Raw genomic sequence first — 14,991 nt, 5'->3', positions numbered from 1 at the left:
AGCTCAGTCCTCCTATGATTTTGAAATTACACAGTAATGAACAGCCGTGGGTTTTTTGCTCCCTCTCTTCAGCAACAAATACATGTATTATATATGTATTACATACAACACTTGGCTGCTATGTGACTTAGATCATCATCACTGATAAATGGAATTTAATTCCAATATACCTTTTGTACTCATTTATAGACTGTTTCTACATGTTCTACATGGCTAGGTCTAAATTATCTGCTGCAGCATTTCCCAACATGCCCCAAAGGGACCTGATGTCCCAGTGGTCCAGGCGAAGTGGTCCATTTCCTCTGCATAGAAATGACAATCTACAGTGATGACAGCAGTACCTCTCCAAATTTTGCCCTGACATCTAACTGGTAGGTGTCTGGACACACATCCAGACCTGGAAGCTCTGGAGCACATGTGGGCCTGAGAATACACAGAAAATATTGCTATTTCAGTGAAGTTCTTGCACAGAACTTAGACCTTTATTATTCTGTTCAGTACAGTGCATCTCACTAAAAAGTCCCCACTAGATACAGTCTTAGACAATCCACAAAAGAGTGCAATATTTCTGAAAACCAGAGGAAATTATTTTTGTGTTAAATCACCAGTATATAAAGACTAACAAAGAATATTTTTGCTTTTTAAACAGATTTTCGAAAACATGCAAAGTCTATTCCTAGAGCTTTACCGCTCAGCAAATGGCTCTAGAGTAAATTTTAGTGGGTATACCCACACTCCTTTCCCCTTACCTATAATGGCCTGAATCTATTTCCAAAAAGGAAAGTTGTATCGCTTTTTTATGTATAATACATGTTCTGTCGCCCAAAACTTATCTATGCCATTAATGCAGTGCCCTCAAAAGCAAAGGGATCACTGGGTCTCTTCCCACTCACTCCAGGGGAAATGGGATGAGGCACAAGATTTGGAACAACGCTGCAACTATTTAAGATATTTGAGAGGTACCCATAAAGTGCTTTGCTCTTTAGTTGACAGCTGCATGTGCATGAAGGCACAAAACACTTGGAGTTAAGCCACAATGCAGAGGAAAACATAAGAGCTATTTTATAGAAGAAGTGGACCTCTGCCATTAAGTCAAAAAAATATTGGGTGTGCTTCTGAAGGAAGTTACAAGGGAAAATATGAATGAGAGTTTGGATCAAGAGATGGAGAGGCACAAAACAAAGCTGAGAGCGAGCCGTAGTGGCCTTGTCTGGACAGACAATAACAAAAGTCTGGAATACAGTGATAACCTGAAAATTTCTTCCTTATCCTTTTTTAACTCTCTTTGTTGTTATATGTTAGTACACACTGACTCACATTGGTACATTTAACACTAAGCAAAGAGTGGGATAGGATGCAGGTAAAGAGGAAGGCAGGGAAGAACAAAAAAGTGGATCTGTATTTCTGGGGCTTTTTAGCACTATGATAACTTACTTGTCAGATGATGACATCACATGCTGTATTTTCTTTCAAACACCTTTAGGGATTGTTTTACAGAAAGGAGATGCCACAGAAAGTAGTCCTCAGCTTCAAAACTATCTTGCATATAAGAAATACTAGAGAGATCTAGGAAGAACAGTGTTGGGAAGAGCTACTACCTTCAACTTTATCTTATGCAAAATTCTTCTAAGAATCGGAAATTTAGAGCCCCTTGTCCAGTAACGCTATTTTTAATCTAAGTTTTCTAAGGAAATATGATTAATGTGACTGTGTTTTCTGTCCAGTCTCTCTCTTTTCAATATTTCTAAAATCAGTTCAAATTTGACACAGGAGTAGAAAACTAGAGCTATTTAGTTTCTAAAACTGTTTTGAAAACAGATCCCTGGAGAGAGACCTTATGACTGCCCCTTTGGGGAAAGACTGTAGTATAAGTCATTACTGAATCTCTCTTATTTCACGTGGGAGCTCATTCGCACTGCACAGACTGATAGGCGAAGTAACATTTTTACTGCTTGCAGAACAACCTATTCCAATGATCCATTTTTCAAGAATTATATCCAGAAAATCAGTGGGTTCCTGTCATATTTACTAATAGGAAATAATAATTATGGCATTGCTTTATAAGTGATATTAACATATAGGAAAGGTCTTATGTCATAGCAGTGAAAACAGAAATATTCTGTTTTCTCATAAAACTTACACTGAGGAGAAAGTTCCCATTTCCTGAGTCTAATGTGCCTTTGAGGTGCTTCATGTGTCATTTCCCAAGATGTATAATTCTATTTAAGTGCAATGGATTACAATAATTACCCTTATTAAAGAAATCAATGTGCTTAAAAAGGTTGGCATGCAAACAAAGTTGCCATAATTTCACTAAGCAGTTAAGTATGAAAGCACTATGCATTACAAAAATTTGCTCCTTGGCTGCTGTCTAAAGTCTTCTGTACCACAAAATGAAGCTTTGCTGTGTACACCTGCCAACAATGAGGTAGAATTCATTCAGCCACGTTCTTTTGACCAACTGAGAAAAGTAGGAAAGAGAATTCAAGTAAGGAAAAAGGGATTTAGATTTAGATTTGTGTGGATATACCACATACTATTACAAATGGCTAATATTGAAAGTTCATTCACAAAACTATTTTTTTTCCTGTAGAGTTCTAAAAACATTTGCTTTAATTAAAGGTTTGCTGTTTTTTTTTTCCCTCTGTAAAAGCAGCAGAGAAGACATCTTTGTTATGCTCCCAACTAGCAAACACCTCCTGGAGAAAGCCATCACAGCTTTGTTTTTTCTCAGTTCCTCTCTCACCAAAAAAGCTTTGAGAAATAAGTACTAGGAGAGTTCTGAGTGGCTTATAGTACCTCATAGTAAATCTGCAGTGGTCATGAGCAAGCCAAGTCCTTCATCAGCACTCTGAACCCTTTCTGGCCATCCAAACCCTAACTCACTAATTATTCTTGGTAGATTCTTGGTATCCTCACCAGTGAAGCTATCTTTCTATCCAGACTGTCTTCTGATAGTGCCAGAAATGGATTATTCCCAGAAAAAATAGGGTGTTGTATGTCAGGTTTAGTTCCTTTCGCAGGTACAGAAATACAAGATAGAGTAAATTAAAAGAGAATAAATCCTACAAACTTTTCTCTTAACAGGAAACAGAAATTATTTATACATGAAGTTTTCTTTACATGTACATATACACAAACATACCCATACACAGACCCATCCAGTTAAATATGTACAATATTTTAAAACTGATATTAAAGTAATTTATGAGATGATATGAGTCAAGGAATAGATATTTACTAAAACCAGGGTTCTCAAGGTGCCTTATAAGATATTAATATCCTCTGCAAAGAGAATATGCAGTCAGATGGGGAAAAAAACCCAAAATTAAATAAAAGAATTAACTATGCTAGTCCAATCACGTGTGCATAATGGCGTAATAATCACCCTTATTAGAATCAAAATGAGAACAAAATCATCACACAACCCCAGCTGCATGGTAGCCCACAGCCTACAGCAACAGCAGAGTGAAGGTGACAGCCAGGCCATTGACTTTGGCTTGTGGGGACCAACTAGTCAACCAGAGCAGGGCGGTGGGCAGAGCTCTCAGGGGACTGTTCCTTCCTGCGTTACCCCTAAATTCAGGAAACTTCCTGAGGACACCGAGAACTGTGGACAGGTCTCTGTCTGTGTAAGTAGGCTAGAAACTAGTCAGATGCTTCAATTTTCCAGTGAACAGAGAAAAATGAAAGATTTCTCTACTCTGCCTTCAACTCCGATCACTGTCTTTCCTAGTTTTTCTCAGTTGTGAGAGTACCTTTATACAACCTTCCTAAAATACAGTATTCCTCTGTAATCTCTTCACAAACAAGCAAAGGGAATACTCAAGCAAGTTAAATAACTAATAACAGCTAAGTGTTAAACAAACTCTGTAATTTGATCATCAATTAAAACAGTCTACTTAAAGCAAACTCAAAACAGGTATTAAGGATATTTATGTTTTCCCAAGTGATAATTATTCCAGATAGTCAGGATCAAGTTGGGCATGTCAGCTTCCTATGTATTTTACAGCATATTTTCTTAACTGCAGTTAGAACATAGTGTGGCCACCTACACTATGGATAAATTTTAGAGGAATACGTTCTCAAAGCTAAAGCAGGAAGTTCTTCAAAACAAACATGAAAAATAAAACACTAGAAAAGAAATTAGAGTAAGACATCTATAAATATTTGTACTTTAAAGCCAACGGTGGAGTACGACAACCCTACGCACTAGATATTATTCTTAAAAATATACCATACTAGCCAGCTGAGGGGAGTCAGACTGACAGATACCTACGACAGGAAATTTAATATGGCCCGTATTGTCATTGAAGACCCCTGTGCCACATCTATAGTAGTTAATAAAATGGCTCAGGCCTGTTCTCTGACCTTGACAGCCTGCATACACACAGCTAGCTTACATCCTTCCCAAAACAGGGTTTTCTCAGGCATGCTGCCTCGAGGAAACAGAGCCTGGCCCATGCTGTCTCCTGAATTGTGCCTGGGCTGAATCAGCGGCACCGTATTGGTGTGTCCAGCACAAAGCTATGCCAAGGAGGACACAAACTATTTAAACATTATGGATGAGCAAGACTATGTCCTGGCCCTGTCTAGCTTACTGGTGTAGACATAGCCTTAGATTCCTTGATGATACTACAAATCTCAGGTTGTTTTCAAATTCTGATATTCAACAGGCCAATTCTAGCCCCTAAGCTTTTTCTGAATGCTTTTAAAGAAAAACAGTAAGCAAGTACAAAACTGCTATTCATATATAGCCTTCTGGAAAATGCAATGCTGGATTTTCTGGATTTCTTAAAGGCATTAATCTTCAAGATCTCTTTGCAGAGACCCACTTGTTTTCAAAACAGGGAGTGCAATTATTCTCTGGAATCAAATTTGCTGTCAAGGTTTTCCAGACTGCTGCTATAGCAGACAATCAGAAACTACCTTGTTTTTCTCCCCAGTTTGTCAATATCTGTGCTGAATTACAGAAAGATTAGAAAACACTGGCAGAGACACTCTCCCAAAATACAGTGCCTAGGACTGGCTACTTGGAAAATGATCCCTTCTGGAGTTGATGCATAGCCAGAGGGGAATACTGTAAAGTGCTTAAGGAAATCCCATAGAAGGGAGGCAGAGAAGTAGGTCTCATAAGATCTTTGCTTTAGTTGTGGTATGTCCTGCTTTAGACAGACCATTTCCTTGATATCTGACCAAGAAGGAAAGCAACTGTTTGTGAGGTTTGGGTTAAGGAGAGGGAAGATTTCACAGTGCAGAAGGATCCTGCCCTAAAGGCAGAGAAACTGCTTTAAAGCCACTTTATATACAACAGTATGGCTGGTAACTCTTGCACCAGGTGAGGTGGACTGCAGCGTGAGCAAATGCTCCAGATCCTCGATAAACACGTTCCAGAAAAAAACTTGGTTTAATCAACATTTTTGGATGTTAAGAAGTAAAAAACAAGTCAGAAACTTCATCCAACCTCTCCCAATTTCTGACTGACTTAATAGTGCTTTAAAGGTGTTCAATAATCTTACAAGAAAATACTAATTTTAGAACTAACTGATAGCATTCTTGGCTGCTGTTATATTTTCCATGAAGCAGTTGCAGACACACAGAATCCTCATTATTTCATATGTACCAAATGGAAAGTCTTGTCCTGTCTCCATAGGTAAAAATCTGCAGTCTTTGGCTGCAGCTTTTAACCAGTTGCAGAGTTGGACAGCATCTCACTAGCTGGTCAGATTCTTGCCTACAGAAGCATAAACTTTTTATAGAAACTGGCTAATTAGTACAGTAAGTGCCAAATTTCCTCAGGAACTTTTTGTTTAGGCCAGAAAAAGAAAAGAAAACAAAACAAAACATAAACTAAAAAAACCCACCAACACCCGGGAGTCCTTATGCTTTATCATGCCTGTTGAGATTTACAATATGTGGCAAACCAACCAGAACGGGGATTGAGGAACTAAAGACAATGACTCCCTTGAAAGCCATTACTGCTATAAAAAGCAATTATGAAGTCCCACAGGTTAAAGAACCTGATTAAGATTTTTGCAGGCATCCTGTGTTGTTGCACAGGGCAGTACTGCCCATTCTTTCTGCGCATTAAGCAATCCAACAGGCAGCAACAAGAAAGGCTAAACTAGGAAAATACACTGACTCAGTCTTTCTCCATAGACAAGAAATACAAACAACAGGCCCAAACCCAAATCTTAGGACACCATGGTCATTCAGAAAGCACAGATCATATCCTTTCAGACATCCTCTGTCACCATCTCATTTTTCTCTCCTTGACTCACCAAAGTCTCCTGAGATAATTAGTCTCTTGTAAGGTGAACACCTCTCTTTCCCTGTATCTCATTTGTTAAATAATATCATAATCCATCTGCCAGGTCACAGTAAGTCCCAGCACCAGGAATCCCAGCCCTGTAGCTCAGCTAGTGACTCGTTGAACTGAATGGTCATTTCCCATAACCCGTAACTGTTTCCTGGCATCTTCTCCCATCTTTTCCTCTCCCTGCTTTTCCTTCTGTCATCTTCCTCACTAACATACCAACAAGACAGATGTTTTGTGTTAGTAAATGTAGAAAACCTTCCTCTTCCCTCTTCACTGCCCTGGTAAGTTGACATCACATCAGCAGGGTTCTGCAGGAGTAAAGTACTGCTGAAGTTATATAAAACTGACTTTTCAATCAGGCCCTGGCCCTGAACCATAACCGTCCATGGCAGAAAGCAGCACAGTGAGCAGGACAGAATCCTTACACTCAGTGACTCCATGATCACTAACAAATTACCAAGAATATCACTTATTCTACAAAGAATAAATAAAAATGTTATTCTGTCTAAGTATGACTGATAGACTAAAATTATTATGACAATCTTGATTTTTTTTCACTTACCAACAAATACACTTTACTGAAACCAGTATTATGAAGCACAGACATTTTTCCAATCTACAATATTATTAATATTTTTAAATGTGGAGGAGAAGATATCAATACCACCTATTGTACTGTATATTGTCAGTGGGATTTTTGAGGAATTTTTTTGTATTTTTGCAGTCTTCTTTACAGAAGAATTGGAACTGAAAACTTATAATCTTGATGCTCTATCAAAAGTGCATGCATTGGAGAATCAGATTTACACTTAAGTCATTTGGTGGATCCTGCAGGTTTCTTTTTTTCCCAGTGCAAAGTCAATGTTACTACTTCCCTGTCATTTAGCTTAGTTCTCTGGTAATGATCCAAAATGAAAAGAAAGCACCTGCAATAGTAAAAATCCACTTTGCCCAGTGTGGAGTACAGCTGTGTGCTGTGATGTCCTAGGGAAAGGATTTTAACAAATTTTGAATTGTTGTAATAGGTATTTTCTGGTACATGTCTCCTGTGAGACTGGAAGACCCACTGAAGATTTCGTTTACAGCTTTTTACAAGGAGGAGAGGAATTTTAATGCCATTCTTAATAGACCTCTTAACTCACTTGGAGAGGCTCTTATTTCATTAATTTGCTGAAGAAATTTAACAAAAACAGCATTATGGGGACAGCTGTGACGTAGACATTTCCACGGGAACAATGCTTCTGGCCAATGCACGTGCTCATATGCCCATTCACATCGAAGAGAGACACTGCAGGTTCAAAATTGTAATGATGTAGTCTCCTGAGATTCACTTGGTCAAAAATTATCCTATTAACCAATTTGTGATATAAATCTCTAATAGCTACTGGACTGACTTAATTATTAGGTTTATTTTATTGAAATTATAACAATAAAGTTGGTGGGAAACAATAAAACAGTGATTATCATGTAATTTGTTATGTATATTACTATTCAAAGAAAACTGGTGTGCACATCTCAAAATAAAAGTAACAATATTTTTATATGAAGTATCTGTTTCTTGAACTGGATCTTTCCCACTCTGCTAGATATCAAGCTCTGCACACTGCTTTATTATTATAAATTAATAGATGTATAGCTCTTTCCATATCATGACTAGCATGTTTATTTTTAAATAGGAACAAATTTAAAAGTCATTTGGGGTTGGGCCACTGGGTTACTTATCAAACATTGCCACAACAAATGAGTGATGCAGGAAAAACACTGTAACAGATAACTGTTTCCAAACACTAGCAGTTGAATTCTTCACAGAGCTTCAGAGATTTTTGATAAAAGTTCTTACCATCTCTGAGGGAATAATTGGCCATTTTTAATATAAAAATACAATTTATAACAATTTTATAATTTATAACAACTTTTTAATTTAAATTACATTAAAGTTATAAGAAACCCCATTATATTCATATTCACCTATTGTTGATAAACTTTCAATTTTCCCTTTACAAAGTTACAGAAAAGCTTTATTACCCTGCTAACAGCAGTGAATCCATGCAGAAGTCCCTTCCTTTGATACAGTGAACTAAACCAGCCACTTACTGTGTGTGAATTGAAAAGAAGGCTAGTGAGAAAACTAGCTGAGGTCCAAAAGTGTCTCATTAGTCAGCTGTCATTTAGTTTGATATTCATTTGTAAATACAAGCAGGCCATATGAGCTCTGAATGCTTGGCAATGAAGTGAGTAAATTCCAAGCAAAGACAGAGTCAGATTTGAATAACAACCAAAATCTTTGAGTTTAGAAAGCATCTTCTTTAACCTGGCCTGGCAAAGAAGCAGTCACATTTGTAAATTCAGGTTAACAACAAGCTTGCCAAAGTAAAACTGACAGTGGGCAACCTGATTTAATTGAGAGTGTCTCTTACAGAAATGCACCTTGCATGTACTTAATCTGAAAGTTAAATGTTACATGCTTATTCAAACATACTGTTGAAACATACTGTCTTCCAGCAGAGACGGAAGAGAGGGTTCATTCTGTTTTCTATATTAACACTGCTGACTAAGTCACAAGCTAAACTGCAAGCTTGCTTAGTGCTGCCCAGATTTGTTACTCAAAGGCCTGAAAAGAAATGAAAAGCAAGCGGTGAACTGATAAACCAGAGTTTAAATCCACTATGTGTCCAAGACCTAAAACCACCAGAGAAATAATATAAAATCAAGTGTGGAAAATGAGAAAAATTTCAGACTTGAAGGCAGAAATTCTCAAAAATATATAGAGATAAGAGTGTTGTTATCTCATGTGTTACCTCAGTGTAAGAGGAACTATGATTTATCATCTTTACTTGCTAAACTGAAATTAGCTATAAGATTTTCTTATTTAGAAAACACATTGACAGCTTGAAAACTTTGAAAGATAGACATGCAGGAACTGGATAGGATGCACTACTGAGATTGCATTAAGGGAAAAATCACATCATACACAGGGAAGAGCCAGATGTCCTGAAAGGGCTTTATTTAAATAAATTGCTGTAGTCAATATGGATTTCACTATAGCTGCATCTATACTTCACTCATGAAAGACTGGATTGCTTTGATTAGTACTGTACAATGTGGATATGCTCATGCTCCTTGTACTGCTTATGTGTATGTGTGTGGCAGCAGGCGTCTAAAGAATAAAGCAACCGACATTTCCTTCATTCCTTGTAAATTCAGGTTGCTTGAGGACTCAAAAAAATCAGGGTCAGAATAGGCACTGCTAACATCTCACAAACCCATAGCATATCTCTGAATTGATCTTCTGGGACGGAGAGCTAAATGGACACGAGCAAGAGATCTGAAGCCATAATTACCTCAGCCACAGAGACATTATCTGGGACATCATGATCTTGCCTGTCTGACTTCTGTCACTTTGACAAAATGACTTTGAGTCACTTTGGGCCTCTGGGGGAAATTAGAAAAGCATACAGAAAACTTAAGACCATGATAAAAAGAAAACGTTGTGAGGAAATTTGGCTTGCATCTTTCTGAACACAAGTCTGCAAACCTTGTTTTTGTGACCTGGGGAGGACAGGTCTATGCCCAGAACTCCCTGCTGAGGCAATGTGCACGTTGCACACCACGCACGTTTGGAGCAAAGGCTCCTGTTGTTTACCTTGGGCCTCCATAGGAATCGTGCTCGTGTTATGGCTACAACCTGTGAAGCACCAGGCTCCCACTGGTATTTGTAGGGAAATATTAGGCTTATTTCCTGCTAGGGGCCACCTGATGACACATCTCCCAGCTTGTTTAGGTAGCACCTTATGGACTTTATAGACTAAGATGAGTACGAACACCGTGCAGGTACAGTGATAGTACTGAACCAAAATGATCAGATGCTTGGTCAAGTAACGTTAAAATCAGATAGATGGGCAATGTCAAACTGCTGGAGTATCATCTTACCATAGGTATTAAGTAAGCAATAGTAAGACCAGCACTGGGCCCCTGACCCTTTGTTAAAATATCATACTTGCCAGATGGGTCTGGCAACGTGTTTCAAAGGCACTGGCACAAAACCAGTAACTGTTTTAGAAATACTTTTATGAAGTAACAAGAAGAAATTTATGTTTTTTTTCTTAGAAGGCTAAGTGATAAGCTTATTAATTATTTTTAATGAAGTACACTTAGAGGAACCAGAAAAGGAACCATATTATTTTTACAGAATCTTTTCACTTTTCTATTAAAATAATACTCAGGTAAAATTAGTGACAACATACAGCACTAATACAGAACCACAGAATCATAACATCAAAGAAAGAAAAGCCTGATAGCCTTCAACATTCAGTTCCTTGTTCTTATAAGTTTCTACCCCACACTTAGTTGTTGCTGTTGCTATTCTTGTCCACATACCTGTTGTGCTCAATCCTGTACAAAAAAAGACAAAAAAAATCTGTCTATTGAAGAACTTATGATTCAATCTAGTTTTAAACATCTTCAGAAAATTCTTTTTTAACACACATAAAAGTGTGAAAACTAATTTCAATATTTAGACTTGCTTCAAATCCTCATTTTAATTTTTCCCTTCATCCCTACTTCCCTGCATGTCTCCAGGGCTTTCCATCTGCACCTCTATCTTTTTTTTTTAAACTACTGATGCACTGTTTTTAAATGGCCTTTTGTAACAGAGGTACATCAGTGCTTTCTGGATCACAGGGCAGAGCTGACTCAACAGAGGTTGAAGCGCAGGCTGCATTTCATGGAGAGGGAAGCAGTCTCAATGATATTGTGTTGCTGTCAAAGAAAAAATGTCTGAGTTCCCTGCTGGGCACCATATATCAAAGCTGCAGACTGTTTCAAACGAGGTGTTTTCACTGTTCACCTGTTAATAATGTGTACTTCCAAATTCATTACTTTATTATTTCCCAGTGGATCAAAATAAGTTTACTAGCTATAAAGGAGTCTATACATCTCTTGTACTTACTCCAAAGTAACAGGAAAAAATGGGTCTCCAAGGATTTGATAGATGGTGATGAATAACTTAGAAACAGGTGACTTTGCTACATTTCTTAAATGATTTGTATTCTACTCTCAGTACAGATTTCACAGCAAATATATGAATTCATATAATTCCTTTCTGAACCATTGATATTTTGTATCCTTTTCCATAATATTTTTCCAGAAGTCACAGATAATTTTCTTCTGCATGTCATCTACGAAAGTGTAAAAAACCAAATGGCAAAGTTATTGACTGTATGTGTTGCTACAGACCCAGTAGCTATATGAATTTACAGCTTTTGAAGATTTGCCTCGCTGTGGAATACTAAAGTTAAAAAACTTACATCAAAAAGTAGTGGGTTTGAATCTATGCTTTAAATGGGGCAAGAATTTGCCACGAACTGCTAACAGACTCTACACAGCCCGATAATACTAATGAAATCTTACTGAAGAAAAGTTTGGTTTAGGTCCTTTGGTTTCTGAGTCACAGACTGGCAATATGTAAGCAGCTCTCTGCTTATCTAGTCAGAAGTATGCAGAAGAGTTATGTTAGAGGGACACAAAATAAAGTTGCTTCCTTTTGTTCAAGGACTCGGTCCATCATACTTGCCCCAGCTGCCTGAATAATGAAACGTTTTGCAGCTGAAAAGAGCTGGTGAACATTGTATTGCAACCTGCCATTCTCATTCCAGGAATGGCAAGGTCACTTTGTTGTGATGTTAAAAAATTTGTTACACCAACATCTTGGGTTGAGAGCTGCAGGAAACTGCATGCTGACATGTTTTCCCTGAAAAATTACATGAACATTGACATAGCTGTGCCCAAGTTCTCTCTCCCCCCATGGCAGAAATTATGCTGGGTGAACCTTATGTATACACATACACACACACATATGTGTGTATATATATACACATATACATATATATAGCTAGAGCTATTGGGACCATAGACTGCCTGTACTGCAATTTTGCTAAAGGACCGATCATGCAGTGGGGAAAGAGTCTCAGATAAAGCTTTCCCCTACAAACATACAGCCTGTTTGGCTAGAAAGGTTAGGCACAATTAACGTCTTTCATCCAGTAGTGCAGTTGGAGCAATCATTATAATCGTTCTGAAATAGCTTTAAGAAACCAAACAGCACATGCACATTGAAAATGGACTCTTGATGCTCGTTATCTTTTGCACAGTTTTTGATATTTTTACCAGAATATAGATTTTCAAAAAATGTTACTGGCTTCCACCCCTGTGAAGGAGCTTGCACAGACTGAATTGACATGCTTTTTCATCCAGCTTTGCAAAACACTGCATTTAACTGATAATAGCTGCAATCACAGTGGAAGGCTCATAAAAACTGAAATACTAAGATTACAATATAATGAAAAACTGAGGAACAAATACTCATCAGGAATCAGTTTTAAAACCTACAAATTAAATTCTTTAAAGATTTTTTTGACTGAATGACACAAAAAAAGAACTAGAAAGTGAATTTGAAATGAATCTTTATACCCAACAAGGGAAAGGGCACAGAGAGCATGAAGAACCATTAGGAAGAGAAAAAGTTTTGTATCTGAACAAATCCATTACTTAAAAAACTACATCCTGCCTTCTGTTTCTTGTATCTTCAAGTGCCTCCGCTAAATTACATCCCAGTTGACTTTTTCTACTACAGATTCTCCTTCCTCGGTTGTGTCATCTTCCTATTTAATCAGCTCTATTTATTCTACTGTCCTTTAGCATTCACTTCTTTTCTTCACACGGGATGTCATTGATTTCTTCCGATACATATCAAAACACATGACCGCTTCTTCTGTGCTGTCTCTGCATTCTCCTCTTTATACATTTCTCTTCCTTTGCCCCTGTCATGGATGCAGAAATTTCTCACTGGATCTCTTCCTCAACTGTTTGATTTTCCTAAGTGATCATATGCTATCTTCTGATTTCCTTTCCCCCCGCGCCTCTTTCCTTATTCTTACCTCTGTTTCCTTATTCTTACCTGGCTATCACCGGCTCTTTCCCCAAATCATAGAAACATGTTTTAGCATATCCCTTTAGAAAGTAACGCAGAACCTCTAGTCTTGCTCTCATCAGTTCTGCAACCACAGCCACATCTCCTTTCTCCTTTTCAGCTCTGAATTAATTGAACACATTGTTTTAAGTAAATCTCTTGAGTTCTTGTTTTCCCATTACATTTCAAACCCTTTCCAAACAACTGTCTTTCCCTTTTTGCATTTGGTTGAAACTACTCCTGCCAAAGCCTTTAATGATTTCTTAACATTTCAAAAGTATACTGTTTTCTTCTTTGCTTTGCTACAGTTAACCATGCTCTAATATGTTACTTCCCTTAGTTCCCACAGTTCATCCCCTCTCAATCTTTTTCTCTCTCTAACCCTTCATTCAAAATGTGCTCCAGTAGATTCTAATTTTCTGCCCACCCAGTTAACTGTGATGGTCCCACTGGGCTGTAGCATGTCTCTATCGCTATACCTCAAACATCATCCCTTCATCAACAGTACATCAAAGCATTATTCTCTGCAATAAAAACTCCCTCTTATTTGCCCTGTATCCTCCTGCCTACCCTAAAACCTCTTTCTTTGGCACCTCCTTGTGAATCACCGATCTCAACTCAGTATCATTAAACTCACTTATTTCCCACCAAAACCTCTCTTCTGCTTCTTCTCCCAGCCATGTGGATCATGCGTGCCATTCAGGCCTGCTATTTGGGCAGGCCGTTTAATTCAGGCTTCATATTAGGTCCACTTTTTTGTGACTTGCGCATACTTTCTATTTCACATAACTACCCTCTCTGTCCACCCACACAGCTAATTGTTTTGCCCACCCTCTCACCATTTCAGATGCCAGCTACTGCAGTGCTTTTCTCCAGCCCTGGCAATTTACCTACCCTAACCCCTTCCAGGATACTGTAGGAAAGATAATTTTCATAGCCTTTCAATTTGGCTACATCATCTTTCTCCATACACCAGTAAAAAGCTATACTCTCTTTTATCCAGTTGTACATAATTCATCTTTATTTTCTAGTATTCTAGCAGTTGTTCCTTATCACATTTACCTTCTCACATTCAAGACTGAAAGATCAATTCCTGCTGCTCATCAGACTTGCCCCATCATCCACTTGATGTAGTTTTAGTAACCACCTCATGTTTTTTCCTCATTGCCTCTAATGCTTGAAAAGAGCTCTCCAGAAACATTCACAAAGCTATCTTAGTTTCTTTCTTCAAATCTCCCCTTAGTACTCTCTATTGTCAAGATGTCCCCAAGCCAGTATTGTAACTACCTCCTGTCATGTGGAACATTTCTTAATTCTCTCTGGACTCATATGTCATCTTGTGATTTAGTGCTTGGAACTGCATGCTTGGAACAGAGGTTGTATTTTTCTTCTGTATTTCAACAGCATGTAACAGAGTGAAATCCTGCTCTGTGATTACAATTTCTGTGTATTCATATGATAAAACAAAACTGTCATGACTATCAGAATCAATGCTTAGGATTGATTTTAGAAAAATGTTAAGTAAGGTTAAGATTTAGAGCAGTCTTAAACAGATTTCCTGCAATAAAAATTATGAATGTTCACACATTAGATCTAGGAGGGATTTTTTTGTCCCTGGTATCATCAGGGAGCTGGAATAAGAAATAATGTCAGAGAACTGTACATAAGGAATCTCTAAAAATTACAACAGGGAAGCCTGATCCAT

The 14,991-nt window shown here is 37.8% G+C and overlaps 1 protein-coding gene across 11 annotated transcripts in view; it reads right to left on the bottom strand.

Moving 5' to 3' along the window:
• The window catches only part of RIMS2 (regulating synaptic membrane exocytosis 2), a 495,218-nt gene that overhangs the window by 56,107 nt on the left and 424,120 nt on the right, over window positions 1-14,991 (bottom strand). The window lies entirely within an intron of this gene.

The sequence above is a fragment of the Mycteria americana genome, chromosome 2, assembly GCF_035582795.1.
Source record: "Mycteria americana isolate JAX WOST 10 ecotype Jacksonville Zoo and Gardens chromosome 2, USCA_MyAme_1.0, whole genome shotgun sequence".
NCBI classification, from domain to species: domain Eukaryota; kingdom Metazoa; phylum Chordata; class Aves; order Ciconiiformes; family Ciconiidae; genus Mycteria; species Mycteria americana.
This window is presented reverse-complemented; position numbering and strand designations above follow the sequence as displayed.